General features: G+C 40.6%; 1 protein-coding gene across 9 annotated transcripts in view; it reads right to left on the bottom strand.

Annotated features, from left to right (window-relative positions):
- HDAC4 (histone deacetylase 4) overlaps positions 1–22,142 on the bottom strand; it is a 459,989-nt gene that overhangs the window by 367,763 nt on the left and 70,084 nt on the right. The window contains exon 4 of one of the 9 annotated variants that reach the window (XM_043525825.1): positions 1,179–1,372. The exons of the other annotated variants lie outside the window; for them this stretch is intronic. The gene's annotated coding sequence lies outside the window, so the exon portion shown is untranslated. The remainder of the gene's footprint in view (positions 1–1,178; positions 1,373–22,142) is intronic. 9 annotated transcript variants of the gene reach the window in all.

Here is a 22,142-nt window from a genome sequence, read left to right as displayed (position 1 = left end):
ACTAATGTTTATAAATCTCTGTTCAAGTAAGTCTTGGTACATCAAGGGGAAAGAACTATGTATGGTGTCATTAGAAGTGTTTTGTGGCTACCTAAAATGTGAACAATTTAGTGAGTTAACAATGAGAGTTCTGATAGGTATTCCTTTGTCAAAGTGTACATCTGAGTTTACGTTTCCCTCCTTTCCAGATGACTCTGCACTTCTCCGCCCCCCCCCGCCCCCACGCTCATTTCAAAAACTGAATATATCAAAAAGATCACAAAAGTACAGAACCACCCTCCTAAGAGGGAAAGAATTAAGGAAGTAAGGGGAAAAAATAGGAAAAAGTATGCAGAACAGTTGTATAATGATAACCTATGCATTTAACTTTGTCTCTACCTGCTAGATTGGTATATAGAAAATACTATGCGTTATTCGTTTGAGTTTAACTTCTACATACAGAAGATTAGTATATTACTGCACCACTTTTCCAACACAATCTTTACCAAAACCAAAGTATTACAGCTGGTCAGATTTTCCACTGAAAACCTGAATTTGAGCAACTATATTAAGCTTTTCTGTTGCTTTACACAGTACAGCTAAGAAGCAGTACAGAAAAGAAGAAGCAGGATTCTAAACATACTTTAACTGACAATGAAAGTTACAAGGGCATCAGTCTGTTGTAACAGCACAAATTCCAGAGCAATTGTTCTGATGCTTTCCCCTTATTCTTCTACTTTTCTCCAAGTCAACCAACCCAAAAATAAGAGCACCCAAATCTGAATTCTATTGGAAATTGAATACTACAAGAACCAGGTTGTGGATACAGTGGTTATGGAATGTGCATATTATTTCAGCTAGTAATATAGCACAAGAAGACCAAGTGGGATGGGGGAAATCAGTAATGTTGCTCTGTCCTGAAAAAGATGATGATCTGAAAAGTTTCAGCCACTGAACATCTGGAAATGGCACATTTACAAAATCAATTGCTGTAGACTGGACTTTATAGTATTCAGAGCAAGTCACACCTCCATCAAAATTAGCTCTAATTCTGGACAAACAAATGTTATGAATTACAATCAAAAGGATTAATGAGTAGATATAGTACATATGGAAAGTACAGGGAATGTAATTAGTTATGCTAACCTACAATTGCTAGTTTATTTACATTTCATGTCAAGCTTTCAGTGGAAGATTACCTGTTATTTAACTGGTGCTGGAAACTGTACAGTGATCTTGATATTAGACAATAAGTTATGTTAAACTTCTCTGTTAAAAAAAGATTCCAGTGACAGGAAACTCATCTGCCTCCAGAATATATCACAGTACTAGCACCATGCCTCACCGCAGAAACGTTCCAGTTCCATGACCTTCATGATAATGACGTCAAAACCTAATATAAAAAAGATGTCCTTACTTTAAAACCAATATTTCTGCCATACAGCCTAATACTAAGCAGAATGTTAGCGAGCACCAGGACCAAAAAGCATTTCAAACAAACATTCTCCAAGAACACAAAAGCAAGGAGCTGGATTAGCATGTAAGAGGTTCTTCACCCCTTTCCCAATGGGCATAAATATCTTCCTATTGTGTAAATACAGCCTTAGTCAACAGCGTGACAAATCTGCACATAGATAATGTCACATGCTGATGCCAATGTCACAGCAAATTAATCAAAGTACAGGTTTTCCAGCCTTCATCTATTTTTAAACCTGGTTAGAGTATAAGTATTCAGCTCAGTTGGTTTTCTCTTTTTTTTATTATTTTATTGTGTTTTTAAATTCACGAACAGAAAAACAAATGTTTGCAGTAGTTCCTTAAACAAGAATACTAAATTAAACCAAGCCATTTATTTGTACACAATAGAGAGAAAAATTAAGCCACATTGTACACTAGTGAGTCTTGAAACATGCACTTTCAGCTGATGTGTCATGCCCAATAGAAAGCAAAAGGTAAGGATGGAGGAAACCTTACACTGTACACAATAGACTGGCACTGACATTTATACTGGAAAATTACAGAGATCCGTTAAAAACAAGACCAAGAATGCTCACCGCCATACTGAAGGTCACTTTCCACAGGACTAATTTTTAAATAGTAGAAGCCTCCAGTCTACGCCTGAATTGAGAGTGGGCAAGCACTGGCACCCGCATACACACCTTAAAAATCATGCTAAACTATTACCTTCCCTTGGCTGACATTTAAGGTCACCGAATCTTTTAATAACCAACAGCAGTATTCCAGCAGGAAGACATGAATTAAGTAAAATATCTACTCAACCTGTTTTTAAAACATTGTCCCACACAGACCATCATTTAATTGGTTTTTTTTTTTTTGGTTTTTTTTAAATTGCATCAACCAGTTTTGTTGCTTTCTCCCTCTGCCCCTGTTGCCTTTGGCATTGATCACACTGGTTTTCCCCAGGTTCCCAAGTTCCCCACTCTTGTTACCATAGGTTCAACTCCAGTGGTTGTAATAATGGGGGCAAGGAAAGAAGAGATTGAGTGCTAATGTACACAAGGTGCCAGAAGCAGCAGCTGTTTTTGCCATGACATCAATGAGATATGCATAAAGCAGAATTAGGCAACACTGCGACACCTTATTATATATATTTTTAAAGACTACTATAGGCAAAGCCACAGAGTTAAATTAAAATTAACTATCCTTCATTTACTCCCTCTGCCTCCAATTTGTTTCCTACAGGGTAATTAACAAGATTTAAAACAACAGGAATAAAAAGAAGGTCCTAATGCTGCTACTAATGCTTGTAGTCTACACTACAAGTGCTACACTGGCACAGCTGCAGCTACACTGCTGTAGCACTCTAGCGTAGATATGCGCTATAGTGAAGAAAGAGGTTTTTCCTTCACCGTAGTAAATTCACCCCCAAGAAGCGATAAGTAGGTGGACAGAAGGATTTTTATTGTCAACCCACCGACGTCCACACTGGGACTTAGGACAGCTTAACTGCATCTCTCAGGTGTGAATCTTTCACACGCTGAGTGATGCAGTTCAGTTGACCTAAGTTTTAGGTGTAGACCAGGCCTTCAGCTGAAATTCACACAGATACAGAGGGCCAGAATGAGATCTAATGCAACACTTCAGTCCCACTTAATTGCTATCTTCAGAACTTAAAAGTGATGCATCAGGCTTCCTGTTGGCCCTCTGCAGTGGTGTGACTCTACATCCAGTAAGTGAGTTAGAAGGTTTAGTTTTCAAATACAGGTGAGTTTGCCCCGAAAGTACTGCAAATTTATTCCATGTTGAAGCCTCTATTTCAGGTCACAGTGGTGGTTCCCTATTTCAGCCAATGGCAGCAGACAATGGGCCAAAAGAGGATAGAAAAGAAAAGCTACTAGTGTACACTGCATTCATCTAGCTAGAGTTGGAAAAGTATAGTCTACTGCACACCTGACAAATTAGTATTCTAAGACAGCACCTTAATATTCAGGACAGATTGGAGTCATGGGAGAAAAGGAGCTAGCCTAAGAATTGATTTCTTCCCACTCCCTTTTGATTGATCGGCTAACAAGAACACATGGGGGTCAAAGCTCGATTCCATCTCTCCCCTTGATTTTCACACCACCACAAATTAAAATATTTTCATTATGAACTCATAGTGAAGTACTCCAAAATATATTACTCCTGGGGGGATTCAGCGCCGACGCGGGAGTGCAGAATTCATATGGCCTGCATTTTTCTGTGCTTCCCGTGCAGAAAAATGCAAACAAAAAAAAATCTACCAGGAGACAAGTGCCTCTTCCCTGGCAGTGCGTCTGTTCCAGCGTGCCAGGAGCAGCCTCAGAGATCGGGGAGGGGGGCTGGGCATGCGTGATCACCACCGGGGGGACAGGGCTGAGTGTATGTGCGTGCCAGTACTCCTGGTCCTGGGGGAATTCTGTGGGACTGCGTGCCCATAGAAACCAACGCCCCACACACTTCCTGCTTTTCCTCTGCAGAAAACGGCAGGGAAGTCTCGTGTGCAGTTTTGGGGGGCGGATTGCCCCCAAAGAGAGGTGAGGCATGGGGGGCACATGGGATTACGTGCCACTGCTCCCCTCCCTCCTCATTTCTGCAAACAGAGCTGCCCAGCTCAGAGGCGGCCTCTCCGCTCGGGCTCTACTGACTCTGCAGCTGAATGCAACCTCCTGTGTCTCAGTGCCAGTTGTGCTCCCCTTCTGTGTTCTTGGAGCCTTCCTATTATCTGTGGAACAGTGAGTGGGATTGGGTAAGCAGGGGTGGGGGAAATGAGGGAAGGGGGGTGGAATAGGGCAGGGGGAAGGGAATGTGGGAGTGACGGGAGGGGGATGGAGACGAACAAGGGGATAGGGGAATCACGGGGGAAAGCGGGATCCCGGCATCTGGCATCCCCTTGGAAGCAACTGGGGCTTCCCCATTAAGGAGGGCCCATCAAACCCTCACACTGACAAGCCTTACCCCCCTACACTTGGACCCCTCTGACAAGCCCCCCACACCCAGACCCCAACCCCATTGAGCCCCAACCAGCCACATTTATTGACAAATGTTGCAGAATTTTAAAATATTGTGCGCATAATTTTAAATTTTTTGGTGCATAATTCCCTCAGGAGTAATATTTGTTATTGAAAGTAGTTATTACATAAAAAGGTAGCTCAATGGGCTGCCTGCAACAAGTTCAGTACCATTCCTAGTGAAGTGTTCACATCAAAACCATCACCACGACTGATAACTTTATTGTAGCACCATCAGAAATGAGGCCAAGAACTGAACTATCCTCAGAGACATCTTTTCTACCTTATGTTGAAACACTGTGGCAAGGCTATATGAGGAAACTTGCACTGACCATACCGTATCTGGGTCTGTGCAGAAATGTAAGATTTCAGTGTCCTGTTTTGTTAGCCTGGCACATTTCATGAACACTAAAATCCCATTACATGCAAACTGTCAAGGGAGAGTTTAAAACATCCTGCTGGCTTTTAAGACAACTATACAGCAAAAGTTTGACCACTAACAAATTCTGAACTTTCTTTTCAAGTATTTTATTCAAACAGTAGACCAGCAAAGCCCATATATGTGATCTTCAGTGCATAACGCAAGGTCTATTTCCAGGTTTTCCCTGAGTACATGAAGAAGATTGGATTTTATTTGTGGGGGCTGATGGAATCTCAGGAAGCTGATTAATTGTTCTAATCCTTGTACGTGTTTTTAAAGGAACAAAGGGCATATGGGAACTAGGAAGGCAACACTAAAACCAGGCAAGACCCTTCATTCAAATGCCTAAGCCAAGTGCTGTAAATAGGTTCCACAACTAAATGCTTTAAAGAAGTCTTTTCTTAAAAATATCAATATGTTTATCAAAATAAAGATAGGGTTCTTTCATAAAGCTGCTGTCTCATCACTCCTCAAGAGAAATGTATGAAATCAAGACCTATTTAGCAGCTGAGCAAACCTAAGCAGCAGCAGCCCCACAAAAACAAGCTGTCAGTGCAAAATAAAAAGTTTTTTATTCAGTAGATTCTGCAAGCTTCCTCCATGACATACTCCACAGCTGTCAATGAAACAGAGCACAAGAGGAACTGGAAATCAGTTCTGTCAAACACCCAGCCTACAGAATGCATCTGGATTCCTTAACATACTTATGTGGCCCATGAAACAATCCGATTCCACAGAATTTTAGCTTTCATTAAAAAACATAAAAGTTTCTAGACCTCATGGTTGTGGAGAAAAAAACCCTTCCAAACGTGAACTGAATGTAAATAGTGCAGAGTTGTGTCTTCTGAGCCGGCAACTAGAAAGAATGGCATTGAATGGGGGAAGTTTGAATTTGCTGCAGAAAGGGAAATATGAAGGAGGTTAAGAAAGGAGGAGATACAAACGGGGAAGGGAAAGAATGGTAAAATTCAATCTGTGTCCCATAATTTTATGCTCTCTGATACTTTGTGAGCTCACACAAGTTCCTCCCTGGTCACCTGTACAAGTATATGGCACAACTATATATTCATTTATAGAGGTTTAATCCTAGATTTAAGTGTGAATCTCAACACAGCTTTAAACTATAGAATTGCTATGAAGCATTCACAATTAAATACCTTAAATCTGAAATAAGGAAACAAAAGCTTTATTAGATGGCATCAAATACTGTACTAAGGTTACTATACCTTCAATTCTACAAAAACTTCAGTGAGAGACTAATCTAGCAGAAGAAAATAGAACTAGCTAGTGAAGAGGTTCATCAAAGGAGAAATCCATTTCCCCATCAGGGTGAGAGTCACTGGTGGCCCATTTTCCTTTTAAATCCCAAATCCTGTATTCAAGAGCAAACAAGCCAGTTGTAGATCCTAAAAATCTCTGTAGCAGAAGAACTTGGTGTAGGATTTCATCTCAAACTTCTCTCCACAAGATTTTCTTACAACGTCTTGCCAAATCAAAATGGAAAAATCAAGAAAGCTTCACTTCAGATGGGTAAATTCCTTGAAAGCCTGAAATCCTGACTGTGTAGTTAATACAGTGAGCAGGTAACACTATCCAAATTAACAACCATTCTAGCTAATTAATCTTAAACTGCAGTTAAATTGACTAATTGGAACAACATACAGAGCTTCATTACATGAAAAAGAAAGGCTAAGACAAAGGAAGATTTGGAAGATCAAGAGAACATTCTTTTAAATATAAGACAACATCATCTTCAGAAAAGAATTAAGTTTAGAGCCCAGAAAGCCCTTCTGTACATTTCCAACCCAAAAAACAAACAAAACTTCTTACAAGAGAAGACGAAAAAAGCCCATTTACTCTAATACTCCTGGATGAAGAATTATAATTGCTCCACCCTGACATCTGGTTTCTATTTCACTTCTATTATATCAGATTACGTAAGAAGTAGACAATGCGCAGGATCAACAAAGTTTCTCTGCAAGTCTTGTGCAGCTCTAATGTTTACATTCTTGCTCATAAAAAACTCAAGCTATGCTCTACATACAGACATGTTTCAATCCGACAAAAGCATTGAGACCAAATGACCAAGTCCATCAGAGAAAAAGATAAACATCATTTTACATGTATTTGTAAACTACTTTTTTTAATCCTCCTCACTTCTGTATTAGCTAGGTATTTCCTTATCCCTCGCTCTCCTAGGAAGTGTGTATGTACCCCGAATGTATGCATGTTATTATTTCTGCCTACACATAAATGTATATAAATCTCTTCCATCAATGTGGAATCTTAAATTTGGACAGTTAAGCACTTGTCAGGAAGTGACAAAATAATGCATGCATAAACTTATCTACTCCCTCATACGTATGAACTGTTATTAATTATAGAATCATAGAACCATCGGGTTAGAAGGAACCGGAAGGGTCATCTAGTCTAATCCCCTCCCAAGATGCACAATTTGTTGTGTCTAAACCATCCAAGATAGGTGGCTATCCAGCCTCCTTTTGAAAATCTCCAGTGAAGGAGCTTCTACAACCTACCTACACAGTCTGTTACATTGTCCTACTGTTCTCACAGTTAGGAAGTTTTTCCTGAGATCTAATCTAAATCTGCTATGCTGTAGTTTTGAACCCATTGCCTCCTGGCCTGCCCTTTGTGGAAAGAGAGAACTTTTCTCCATCTTTTTTATGGCAGCCTTTCAAGTATTTGAACACGGTTATGTACCCCCTTAATCTCCTCTTTTCCAAACTAAACATATCCAGTTCCTTCAACCTTTGCTCATATAGCTTGCATTCCATCCATCTCTTTCACTTGCCTCTATATTCTTTCCAATTTCTTGACATCCTTTCTATACATCAGTGGCGAAACTTGGACACAGTACTCCCGCTAAGGCCTAACCAGCACCAAATAGAGTGGTTTGCATACTATGCCTCTGTTAATGCAACCTAAAATTGCATTAATTTTTTTTTTTGCAACAGCATCACATTGTTGATTCACGTTGAGGTTGTGATACACCACAGCTCCCAGATCCTCAGCTATCCCCCATTCTGAATTTGTGCATTTGTTTTCTCTTCCCTAACTGTAACACCTTATATTTGCCTTTGTTGAATTAATCATTTTGTGGTATATAGCCCAGTTCTACAATTTATTAGGATCCCTCTGAATTTTAGCTCTATCGTCCAAAGTGCTTGCAACCCCCTCCCAGCTTTGTCTCATCTACAGATTTGATCAGTGTGCTCTCTATTCCTACATCCAGGTCAATAGTAAAGAAGTTAAACACTGGACCCAGAACAGATCCCTGTGGAATCCCACTTGAGACCTCCCACCAATCTGACATTCCATGCATAGTTATTCTTTGTGGTTGTTTAACCAATTATGTATCTACTTAATGGTAGTTCTGCCAAGCCCACATTTCTCCAGCTTACTCATCAGAATGTCATGTGAGACTGCGTCAAAAGCCTGGCTGAAGTCCAGGTATATGATGTCCACTGCATTCCCCCTATCCACCAAACCAGTTACCCTGTAAAGGAAGGAAAACCAAGCTGGTTTGACATGATTTGTTCTTATTAAATCCATGCTGGCTGCTAGTGATTACCCCTTCATCCTCTAGGTACTTGTTCCAGTAGCTTCCCAGGTATCAAGGTCAGGTTGACTGGTCCATAGTTTTGTTTTGTTTTTTTTTAAAAGATGGGCACTATGTTACCCCTTCACCAGTCTTCTGAGACCTCTCCTGTCATCCATGAGCTTGTAAATATTTCCAGTGACTCAGATTTCTTCAGATGATTCCTTCAGCACCCTGGAGTGAACAGCATCAGGCCCCACTGACTTGAATTTGTTCAAATTAGTCAGAAGATCTCTGGCGTGCTCTTTACCAATCCTGATCTGCATCCCCTCCCCTTTATTGTCTATGGTAACTTTGCTAGTCATCTGGTCATGTTATTTTTTGTGAGAAGACTGAAGCAAAGTAGGCATTGTGCAGCTCTGACATCCTATCATCTTCCGTTACAGCTCACCTTCTCCACGGAGCAGCAGATCCATACCATCCCTGATCTTCCTTTTTTGTCTGTCATATTTCAAGAATCTCTTATTGCCTCTAACATTTCTTGCCAGCTGTAACTCATTCCTTGTCTTTCCTGATTTTGTACCTACACACTTGCGCTATTCCCATGTATACTTCCTTGGAGACATGCCCTTTCTTCCATTTCCTGTAAGTATCCCTTTTGGGTTTTAGAAAGCTAAAAAGCTCTCTCTGCAGCCAAATTGGCCTCCTGTGGCTCTTCTCATCTTTTCGCTGCATAGGAATAGCCTGATGCTGAGCCTCTAGTATTATATCTTTTAGGAACTGCTAGCCCCCTTCCACTCTTTTTCTTCCTAATTAGTCTTTCATGTGACCTTGCCTACTATGTCTCTGAGTTGGTTGAAATCCACCTTTCTGAAGTCCATTGTCCTTGTTTTCCTGTTCTCATGTCCTCCTTTCCTTAGGATCTTGAATTCTATCAGATCAGGATCACTTTAGCCCAAGTTCCTGAACACCTTCACATTCGCAACTAATTCATCCCTATTTGTCAAGACCAGATCCAAAATGGATGATCCCCCTAGTTGATTCCTCAACTTTCCGAATCAGAAAGCTGTCCCCTACACATGCAAAGAATTTGCAGGGCATACATTTTGCTGTAATAGTCTTCAAACAGATAATCAGGAAAGTTAAAATCCCCCATTAATATTACCTCACATGTGTTAGCTAATCTTGTTACCTGCTTGTAGAATGCCTCATACACTTCCTCTTCTTAATTTGGCAGTCTATAATTAAGGCTACGATTCGGTCACAGAGGTTGTGGAAGTCACGGAATCTGTGACTTCAGCCCCTGCAGCTGGGAGAAGCAGGGTACTGCTGCCTCCCGCAGCAGCAGCGAGTGGTGGCCTGAGGCAGCGGGCCCCCAAGCTCCCAGACGCAGTACCCCGCAGCTCCACCGTGGAGGCAGCAGGGTGATTTCCACAGCTCTGCAGGGGGAGGGAGCAGGGGGGACCCTGGAGCTCTGAGCCCCCATGGGTGGTGGGGGCCTCAGAGCTCCCAGCCACCCATAGCTGCCCCAGTCCCTTCCCATTTTATCATGGCTATTTTTAGTAAAAGGAAGGAACAGGTCACGTGGTTCTGTGACTTTTTCTTTATTGCCCATGCCCTGTCCGTGACTTTTACTAAAAATATCCATGACAAAAATCTTAGCCTCATCTATAATAGACCCTCGCCGTAACATCGCTACTATTCTTTTCCCTTTTTTATACTCACCCAGAGACTCTCAGTAGGTCCGCCGCTCACTTCCTCTTGGACCTCGGAGCAAGTGTATACATTCTTGATGTACAACGCAATGCCTCCTCCTTTCCCCCACCCCTCCATTCCTGTCCTTCTGGAACAAGCTATATCCCCCCATGCTGGTACTCCAGGCATGGGAGCTGTCCCACCAAGTCTCTGTAATGCCAATTAAGTCATAATTTTCTTCATATACAATGACTTCCCATTCATCCTGCTTGTTCCTCATACTCCTTGCATTGGTATACTGGCATCAAAGGTATTTAGTAGACTGCCTGCTTGCTTGCTTTTCTTCTTGCCTCTTTAATGCAGTTGTGGTTCCTAGTCCCTTCTCCAGAATTTAGCCCCTTCCCCTTGTCTTCATTACTTAAGCCTAGATGTGCATTGGCTGGATTTTTGTCACCATACCCCATAGGACCTGGATTAAAGCTCTCATCAGGTTAGCCAGATGATGTGTGTGACAGTGCCTCCCATAAGGCTTTATGGAAATATGCTTATGAATGTATATATGACATAACTAGAATATGTTTTATGCTACATATGCCATGTAAAATATCTCTCTAAAGGTTATGATCTACTGAATTTATTAACCCTATTTGTATGCATGTATCATTTTTGTATTCAAAGTTAGGAATATTGGCTATGTACTGGCTTGATTTTTAAGTAGCCTTTGTAAAGCATTTGGTCAGCTTCTTAAGAAAGGAATGTGCAAATTAAGTGCCCAATCAAGAAGCACTTAACGAACAATGGATCTTGGAATGTTCCAATCCACATAAGTAGTCTACTTGAGGATGTTCAAGGAAGCATGTGAACCATGGCGGCTACCTGTAAGTTCTGAGTCATGCATGAATATGTGACTGGCCCACCCATGTGACTCCAAAACTCCATTTTGTAGCTGAATTCTACACAGGGGGAGGTAGGTATGTCCACCCACAGGAGAAAGTCTATTTAAACCCCTAGGAGACCCCTCCATTTGTTGTCTTCAGCTGACTAAAGAGATAGCCTCTCCACCCCGAAGGATACCTGAAAGAAACTGGAACAAAGGACAGTAACTACAGGGGGTGTGAGCAATGCTGGACCCAGACTAGAAGGAGACTAATTTGTAAAAGGAAGCTTACTGGAATTCCTCTAAGGGTGAGATTTTTATCTGTATTCAGTTTTCTTACACATAGACTTGCGTGTTCTATTTTATTTTGCTTGGTAATTCACTTTGTTCTGTCGGTTACTACTTGGAACCACTTAAATCCTACTTTCTGTATTTAATAAAAATTACTTTTTACTTATTAATTAACCCAGAGTATGTATTAATAAATACCAGGGGAGGGGAGGAGAAGAAACAGCTGTGCATCTCTATCAGTGTTATAGAGGGCGAACAATGTACGAGTTTACCCTGTATAAGCTTTATACAAAGGTAAAACGGATCTATTTGGGGTTTGGACTCCACTGGGAGTTGGGCATCTGAGTGTTAAAGACAGGAACATTTCTTAAGTTGCTTTCAGTTAAATCTGCAGCTTTGGGGCATGTGGTTCAGACCCTGGGTCTGCGCTGGAGCAGACTGGCATGTCTGGCTCAACAAGACAGGGTGCTGGAGTTCCAGCTGGCAGGGAAAGCAGGGGCAGAAGTAGTCTTGGCACATCAGTTGGCAGCCCCAAGGGGGTTTCTGTGATCCAACCCATCACAATGTGCAAAGATGCTCTTCCCAGTACTTGACAGATGGAGTCCCCGCCAGCACAGAAATCCTCTCTTTCTTGGAACATCAGCTTGTTGTTGAACAAGCCAAAGTCCTCTCACCGACACCACCTGCATAGCCACACATTTAGTTCCACAGTTTGCCAGTCCCTGCCCAAGCCTTTTCCTTCAACAAGGAAGATGGACAAGAACCTAACTTACACCCCAAACTCTTTTATCCTTCTTCCCACGTGGTCTGCAGTGATACACTCAAGGTCATTTTTGGCAGTACTGTTTGTGCCCATGTGGATAAATAGGAAGGGGTAGTGGGCTGAGGACCTGAGTCTCCGCAGACTCTCCATTACATCCTGAATTATAGCTCTAGCCAAGCAGCACACTTCTCAGGATTCCTCGTCTGGACAGCAGATGGATGACTGTCCCCCTTAGGAGGGAATCCCCAACCACCACCACCCTTCTCCTCTTAGGAGCAGTGGTCATGGAACCCACATCCCTAGGACAATGCATTCCATGCCTTCCAGTCAATGGGGGTCTCCTCCTGATCCCTTCCCTCAGGAGACTCTTCCAAGGCATTCTCAGTAGTACTACCTATGCCAATTACCTGGAGGGCGTTGCTTATCTCCATCTGCATTGAGGATATATTGGTTCTCCTCCGTCTTCTGGAGGTCACACGCTGCCAATTTTTTTCCCCCGTTCTTCACTCCCCCCTACACTGCCCTTTCCGAGTCTTTGGTGTGCTGTGCCTGCAGTACCTAATCCTGACTTCTATCCAGGAAGTCTTTTTTTCTGTGATGCAACGCAGGGTCAATACTTGGGTCTCCAGTCCTTTAACTTTTTCTTCCAGTATGGAGACCAGCTTCCACTTCACTCAGATGAACTCGCTTCTATCCTCCAGGAGAAAGACAAACATGGCACGCCCTGTGCAGGTCACAACAACTGATCCCTCATTAACCATATTTTCTTCCTTGTTACGTACCAAGATCCTCTTCAGATGATGTATTTACTGTTCCCAAAAGCCTGAAAGGCAAAAACTCTGTGGGCTCTCCCACAACATTTCTTCCAATGGCTTAGCCTCTTTGTAATACTGTTCTCATTAGGGCACACGTACACCAATTTTATGGTAATAATTGCCCAGTATGTCTTTAGCAACAGACTAATATAAATCCTCTTTTCTCAAAGGCAACTATTTTAATGGTGTCATCCCTAACCACATCTATATACATTTTCTTTTGACTTAACAGTACAGCTTTCTTTTGCTGCAATTCAGAGTATGAGGCACTTAAATTTAAAGCTAGCTCAGGTGAAAAAGTTGGTGGTCTGTGTATATGTGTATGTATGTGTACACACACACACACACACAAGTTTTCATGATTACTTTTCTATGTTTAATCTGTAAATGTCGTGTAAGAACAGATTACGGTGTATTTTTCAGAGTGAACTTGCGCGCGCGCACACACACTCTCTCTCAATACTGGAAAATGTAGAAAAACATATATTATGTTGTATGTCCGAAATAGCATAGAATCATTAAATTAATGACTAGCATAATCCATACTTACAAGGGGCAGAGTTAAGGTTACATGTGCAACCTTAATTCTGGAATTCTCACTTGTGTGCTTAACTGCACATCATAATTAATTAATTTAAATGGGATTTCCTAAACACCACTGGAATATCATATCTCCCTCCAACCACTCCTGAGACAGACAGACACACCAACCCTTCAGGAAGTCCACAAATCAGCTTGCCTTCCCTCCTAAGTTCCTCAGGAGATGGAAAAGTTATTTACCTTCCAAGAGTTCTTATGGATTTATGGCTCTGTGCGCTTTATTGAATGAGCAGAAGTTTGTGTGGAGGAGTTTTGGCACCTTGCACACAAATGCTTCCTCTGCTTTGGGGAAAACTATGCCCACAGAAGATTCTTCACAGAAATGGGTGCACTGAATGGCCTCATAAGACACACCGCTCAATTTTTCATTACATATCTAAGTTAATAGCATGTGCTACTTTAGCTGAACATTTTACACATGTAGAGAAAAGAAGCTGTGCAAAATGTGTTACGTATGCACAAAGTGTAATCATCGGACTCATAACTTAGTCAATTGGAAACTAATTTTCACTGGATAACTCAAATGCACTTCTCACTGAAGCCTACTTCCATACAAAAAATTCAGCTTTCTACCCTTAATTATTTTAGTGTTAGAATTTTAAAAAACAAAACAAGACCAAACATGCAGTATTTTGCGGTGGGGAAAAGTTTTCCACTACTTAAAAACAGCTGAATATTTTGCTCCAAAAGTCTCCTTTGGACAGATTTTTGAAATTTCAACCATGCAGGTGAAGATTTTGTAGTTATGAGTGACTGCTAACAGAGATAAGACTGGAAACTGCTATGAAAACTTAATTACAGAACAGTTACAATTACTATAATTCAACTACATATATATGGCTAAGCTTGTTTCCTGTAGTGTGAGTGGCAAGACATAATAAAAGCATGCCCTGTATACATAATGAATATGATGCACAACCAAACATACACCAAGCAGACATCACTTCAGGATATTTTTTAAATAACCACTCATAGCAAACTTTGAAGTATGGAATGTTCTTTTGATATTTATGAAGCTTTATGGATTGAAAAAAACTAAGTTGTTGACAACTTTGTTCTCTTGTATGTCTAATAAAGAGTTCAAGGAGATCATGGTGAGATGACAGACTCCTTTAAGCATTTCTTACCCACAGTGATCAAATTCATATGCATCTGAAATCACCCTTTCATTTGACTGATTTTTAATCTAGCTAATGGAACAAAACACCAACCAAATCAAGTATTAGATCAACAAAACTGAGGAAAAGGAACTTATTTTCGACTGACCATTTTATTTGCAAGTACAGAAGTCACCTTCTTTACCAAAAAAGCCTTCAGTATCTGAAGGCCTTGAAAGAAGTTATTTTCCAGTAGTTCATATCCATATAAGCAAGCCAAAGAGAGCCTATACTTGGCACGCACCCCTTAACCTTCCTTGTTAAGCTAAACATCAGTCCTTGAGTCTATTACAATGAGACAGGCTTTCTAATTCTCTATTCATTGTTATGGCTCTTCATTGAACCCTCTCCAATTTATCCTTCTGGAATTGAAAACATTAGAACTGGAGAAAATATTCAGCAACAGTTGCACCAGTACCAAATAAAGAAATGAAATAACCTCTACTCCTACTTGAGATTCCCCTGTTTATGCATCCAAGATGGTATGCATCCTTAGGTTAAGCACTTCTTTGAACAGCTCCCTCTACTGGCATGTGACCCATAAACTGGGAGATGGCAGACTAGTCCACTTGGAAGAAGAGACTGAACAGTCATATTAATTCATGGTGCAGCAAGTACCATAAGGAAGAACAGAACAGCAGTGTACAAGAAGAGTGCAGAGGTATTCTTTTTATTTCATGCTTCTGTTGCCTTTATCTGAAGAAACCCAGTTTAGGAACAGTGTGAGGGAAAAGGAACTGCATTGCTCTGGCTTTCTAAACGAAGCCAAACTTTGAAAAAGCAGTTTCCTAAGCTCCAAAATTCCAAGAGCTCTTAGTCACCTGTGCTTGTTATTTTCAAGAGAACTACATCCCCATGAGTTATGGATTGATGGTCAGAGAACGTTTAAGTGAAGCTACTGTTCATCTGAATATTTTAAAATCGCCCATCTTTTTTTGCCTCTGAGCCACAGGCATTCCAGACCTCCTGTCTTTTACATATACATCACCATTTGATTCCTTCGGCTTGCCCACACATTGTACTGTAGCTCTATCCTACTTTCCTTCTTGGTAGGAAATACTACATTTTCTGCCTCTTTTGCTACACATTAACAGGCGCACATGGTAGCAAGTCATCAAGTTTGGCTGCTATGCTGTGGTCTAGCAATTTTTCAAATGGTATTTATGAAATGTGTAGCGTCAGGACCACATTTCAACCAATAAAGGGCTACATGTGGGCTAAAAACCATGGCTGACTGCACAGCTGCTGAAATGGGTATCCAGTTTGTGTTTGATACACAGAACTTTCAACATTAATGTCACCTTTAAACACAAAAGAATAAACTGCCACAATTATTCACTGTCAAACTATGCTGGACAGCCACAGCCACAGAATCCCCCCAGCCCTACTGTCTATTTCCACCGGCAATAATTTTTCACTTCTGCTTGAATGCCAGACAAAACATCTTTAAGCTGCCAATATGCTCTCTCTACTGGCACTGCTGAGAGCATTCTGGAAAGGTCAGTGGTTTGAAAAATCTGTGCAACATATCAGAATACCCTATTAATACGTGAACCCTGGAATGAAAATCTGATCCCTCATTATTTTAGTATTTGTTATCCTGGAAAGCGCACCACCATGGTATTTCATGAGCCCAAGCAAATACAATAAGCAGAATTTATTTTCCTCACTTCTAAAAAAATATTGGTCTAATATGATACTTAAAAGGGAGGGACTGACAGCAGTACACATTGCCCGAGCTTGTGCTGTACTACCTGTTCTGCCAGTGCACCTCAAACTGCAACATTATTGCTTTTTTAATCCTACACACCTCCAAGAAAACATCTAACAAGTGTACTAGTCTCTGTAGAATTTCTGGAGATCCAGATTCTATCAACACCATTTTAATCTAGACGAAAGATAGAAAATGAGAAAGATGACCCGCAGTGCCCCTTCCCCTCTCCATCTCATTTTAATGGCAGGGAAACATCATAGCGGATCATCCCACCCTTCCAATACTCCAGAAAAAAGGCAATACTCCCTCCACAAAGGTTAACCAATATAACTGAGGAAAACAGGAACAGGAGTACTTGTGGCACCTTAGAGACTAACAAATTTATTAGAGCATAAGCTTTCGTGGGCTACAGGGCTTTCGAGGGTTACACCCTCCGGGCCACTATGGATGTAGAAGCCCTCTACACCAACATTCCACACAAAGATGGACTACATTCCAGACCGCCTGTCTTTTACATATATATCACCATTTGATTCCTTCGGCTTGCCCACACATTGTACTGTAGCTCTATCCTACTTTCCTTCTTGGTAGGAAATACTACATTTTCTGCCTCTTTTGCTACACGTTAACAGGCGCACCTGGACACAAAAGTATCCCCGATAATGTCACAGCAAACCTGGTGGCTGACCTTTGTGACTTTGTCCTCACCCATAACTTTTTCACATTTGGGGACAATATATACCTTCAAGTCAGCAGCACTGCTATGGGTACCCGCATGGCCCCACAGTATGCCAATATTTTTATGGCTGACCTAGAACAACGCTTCTTCAGCTCTCGTCCCCTAACGCCCCTACTCTACTTGCGCTATATTGATGACATCTTCATCATCTGGACCTATGGAAAAGAAGCCCTTGAGGAATTGCACCATGATTTCAACAATTTCCATCCCACCATCAACCTCAGCCTAGACCAATCCACACAAGCGGTCCGTTTCCTGGACACTACTGTGCTAATAAGCGATGGTCACAACCACCACCCTATACCGGAAACCTATTGATCGCTATACTTATCTACATGCCTCCAGCTTCCATGCAGGACACACCACACGATCCATTGTCTACAGCCAAGCTCTAAGATACAACCGCATTTGCTCCAACCCCTCAGACAGAGACAAACACCTACAAGATCTCTATCAAGCAGTCTTAAAACTACAATACCCACCTGCTGAAGTGAAAAAACAGATTGACAGAGTCAGAGAAGTACCCAGAAGTCACCTACTACAGGACAGGCCTAACAAAGAAAACAAAAGAACGCCACTAGCTGTCACCTTCAGCCCCCAACTAAAACCTCTCCTGCGCATCAAAGATTTACAACCTATCCTGGAAAATATCCCTCACTCTCACAGATCTTGGGAGACAGGCCAGTAATCGCTTACAGACAGCCCCCCAAACTGAAGCAAACACTCACCAGCAACCACACACCACACAACAAAAACACTAACCCAGGAACCTATCCTTGCAACAAAGCCCAGTGTCAACTCTGTCCACATATTTATTCAAGTGACACCATCATAGGACCTAATCACATTAGCCATGCCATCGGGGCTCATTCACCTGCACATCTACCAATGTGATATATGCCATCATGTGCCAGCAATGCCCCTCTGCCAAGTACATTGGCCAAACCGGACAGTCTCTACGCAAAAGAATAAATGGACACAAATCTGACATCAGGAATCATAACATTCAAAAACTGGTAGGAGAACACTTCAACCTCTCTGGCCACTTAGTAAAAGATTTAAGGGTGGCAATTTTGCAACAGAAAAGCTTCAAAAACAGACTCCAACGAGAAACTGCTGAGCTTGAATTAATATGCAAACTAGATACCATTAACTTGGGTTTGAATAGAGACTTGGAGTGGCTGGGTCTTTACACATATTGACTGTAGCCCACAAAATCTTATACTCTAATAAATTTGTTAGTCTCTAAGGTGCCACAAGTACTCCTGTTCTTTTTGCGGATACAGACGAACACGGCTGCTACTCTGAAACCTGAGGGAAACAGGGGAGGGGAAGAGAAGTGAAAGCACAAGGAAAAGAAGAAGAATTCATAACAGATTTCCTGACCTGAAATTTAGCCATTGGTTTAACACTGAATATAAGGAAATATTCAAGTCATTTATAAACTATTCACTGATGTGGTTAAAAAAAAGTCATGACAGTAAGTATAATTTTAGTCACATGTAAAACAGAAAAACATTAAGAAGCTAATGAATGTGCAACAAAAGTTAGAAACCTTCACATCCTATATCTCTATTTCAAAACAAAACTGATATCCTGTCCAAGTGGTCAATATTTTCTGAATACTTAGTGTTCATCCAACTACACTGTAGGGTGGATAAAAATCGATTTTTTTTTTAAAAAAATAAAATACTGATTTTTATTTAAATCGGATTTTTTTGATAAAATTCTTTGAGGAAAAAACCTCTCTAAAGATAGTTTTAATTAAGATACATTATAGCTCAAGGATATCTCATCATGGAATAGAGATTATAAATTCTAATTCTATAGTATGAGACAATATATTCATGTAATGTTTAAGAAAAGTTTTGTCAATGAGTTCCAGTAGTTCATAAGACTGGGTCTCTAATCAATGGGGTTCCAGGGGTTATTTAGGTTAATCTTTCTATCTGCCCAATGGGACACAGTGCTCAGTCTATAAGATACCAACAGACATGCTTAGTTTTGCAGTTCTCAAACTGTGGATTTGTGTCTCCAGAAATAACATGCTTGTTAACAGCAAAAATGTTTTTAAATAAGTATATAGAGGTGAGAAACAACAGACCTCGACCCTATTGTCCTTCTGCAAATTTGTGTACATAGAGTCAATCCCTTACCTCTCTGAAAGTGCAAAGTTCCCAAAAGTTCAATAAATAGAACATTGTTGGGGGCGGAATAGATCTGGACAAGGAGAAGAAGTCTGGAGATAAAATGTGAGAAGGGAGGGACAGGCAGTAAAAACAAAAGTGAAACTGTTTGACCAGAATATTCCAGAAGCCTTGAGGTCTTTGAGTGTAGACTTCATTGATTTGAGATCTACCATACCATTCTCTCATTAGAAGGGAAAACCTATAATGGCAGCAGGCCGCAAAAGAGACCCAGTTTGGGAATATTTTAATGAAGGTCTTCTATCTGTGAGTAAGACGGGCATGAATGCAAAATGCAAAAAGTGGGGGAAAAAAAATAAAAATGCAAAGCCTGGTTGCCCGAATGAAACATCATGAGAAGTGTCCCTTCTCAGGAGGAAGCTGTGCTGAAGATGATGAAAGGAACACATCTGAACATGCAGGATCTTCAGGTTGGTAAACTTTATTTCATACTTCTTTCTTAAGGACTGCCTGTCTTCCTTCTGGACTATTCTTGAATTCTCATGTTTGAGCAAAAAATATAGTTTTTACTCTATGGTACTATCATTTTAGATATAGTTGTGATAAAAAACAAACAGCTGAAATAGGCAAATCTTCCTTTTACAATTTCACCTTTAAAGTAGTAGTGAGTGTCAGTACTAAATGAGCAGTATGGTAAATAAATAACTGCATTGACTTATTTTGTTTAGGAGAATCCATCCTCAACATACAGGATTCTGAAGACTATCCACCTTTAAGATCACCATCATTTTCTATAGTTTCAGAGTTATCTGCCAATGATAGTGTTTTTAGTCACATGTATGTCACATAGCCACAGTATATCAGCAGCAAAAAGAAAAAAAAAAACTCCCCATCGTCCAGAAACAACCATAGATAAGTTTGTGATAAGAACCAGCAGATTACAAAAAGAGGTAATTGATGAAAAAACTGCCCAGTTTGTTTATGCAACAAACTCTCCTTTCCGTATGATTGAGAACCCACACTTGATTAACATGGTTCAGTCATTAACATCAGGATACAGTCCACCCAACAGAGCAGATGTCGCAGGCAAATTGCTAGATAAAGTGTATGAAAGAGAAATTGAGCAGTGTGCAAAAGGTCTAGAGGGTAAAATTGTTAACCTGAGTCTTGATGGGTAGAGCAATGTCCACAATGATCCTGTTGTATGTGCTTGTGTGACAACAGAAGAAGGGAATGTCTTCTTTACAGAAACAACTGATACATCAGGAAATGCTCACATAGCAGAATACTTACAAGCAGCAGCAAAAGCTATAAAACTGTGAAAAAAAATTCAAATGTCTATGGTCACAGACAATGCTGTAAATGTATCCAAGATGAGAAGAACTTATTTAGAAGAGAGTCCTAAGCTAATAACATAGGGTTGCAGTGCTCACTTGATGCAACCCCTAGCCAAAGACTTCAGTGTTCCAGAAATAAAGGCTAATGTTGTTGAAATTGCAAAATAGTTCCGTAACAACCACTTTGCAGCAGCTGCTCTGGAAAAAGTGGGAGGAACCAAGCTAACTCTCCCACAAGACGTGCGATGGAACTCAGTAGTGGACTGTTTTCAGTACTATATCAAGAACTGGCCTAATCTGATGACAGTTTGTGAACAAAATCGTGAAAAAATAGATGGCACTGTCACAGCCAAAGTTCTCAACAGGCTTAAGACAAATGTTGAACACATGCTGAGTACCTTGAAGCCTACTTCTGTAGCCTTGAACAAAATGCAGGGGAATAGCTGTTTTATTTCTGACGCTGTTGAAATTTGGAAGGAACTGAGTGAGAGCTTAAAAAGATAAATACGTAATGACAGAGTTAAATTACAAGCATTAAAAAAAAAACCACAATTGGGACAAGCACTATCTCCAGCTCGTTTTCTTGCAAATATTCTCAATACGCGGTATCAGGGTCAAACCTTAACTGCTGAAGAAGAGGAGCTGGCTATGACATGGACATCCAGCAATCATCGCTCCATAATGCCAACTATAATAAACTTCAGAGCTAAGGGTGAACCATTCAAGAAATACACTGGACCCTCACTAGAACGTGGGATTTGGGATCCATGCACAGTACTGCATTATAGCGGGGACCGTGTTAAAATGAACTGTAATTAAAGTAATTAAATTTGGGATCCATGGCCGCAACCGTGTTATATGCAAATTCATGCGATATAGACGCACGTTTGAGCGAGGGTCCGGTGTATATGTTTGCTGATGCTGTTTTAAAGAAAAAAAAGTCACACCAGTGAACTGGTGGAAGTCACTTAAGCACTTGGATTCAGAGACCATTGAAGTGATAATCTCTCTTAACAGCAGCATCTTCTTCTGCTTGTGTAGAAAGAATATTTTCTTCCTTTCGACTAATTCATTCCAAACTGAAAAATCATTTGGGACCTGAAAAAGAAGGAAAGCTTGTTTTTCTTTTCTAGATTATGAACGAACAGGAAAATGAAGGTGAAGACGACTGAGTTAGCTGCAGAAGCCAATATTTTAAGTTTCTCATGTTGACCTGGCTGACAGTCTATTTAATTTGTGGGGTTTTTTGTTTTTAAAAATTTCATTTAACTATTTTAGTTAAACAAACAAAACAAACCTGATTTTAAAAAACTTGAATGTTTACATTCAAAAACTCATGCTTGTTTTGTTAAAATACCGTGTGCTGTTGAAGAAAAAAATCCAGACTACATAACTTTGTTTTAGTTAAATAAAACAATTTTAATGTCTGTCTGGTGATGTTCTCCTCTTAATACAGCATGGCAAGAAAATCCTCCAAATATTAATGATTAGCCTGTTGAATTGGAGACAGTTCACCTCCCAGTGACTTCATAAATATCTGCTTCAATTACCCTTGGTA

The sequence above is a fragment of the Chelonia mydas genome, chromosome 11 (assembly GCF_015237465.2).
Source record: "Chelonia mydas isolate rCheMyd1 chromosome 11, rCheMyd1.pri.v2, whole genome shotgun sequence".
Classification (NCBI taxonomy): domain Eukaryota; kingdom Metazoa; phylum Chordata; order Testudines; family Cheloniidae; genus Chelonia; species Chelonia mydas.
Note: the sequence above shows the minus strand (reverse complement) of the source record. Positions and strands in the feature narration are given on the sequence as shown.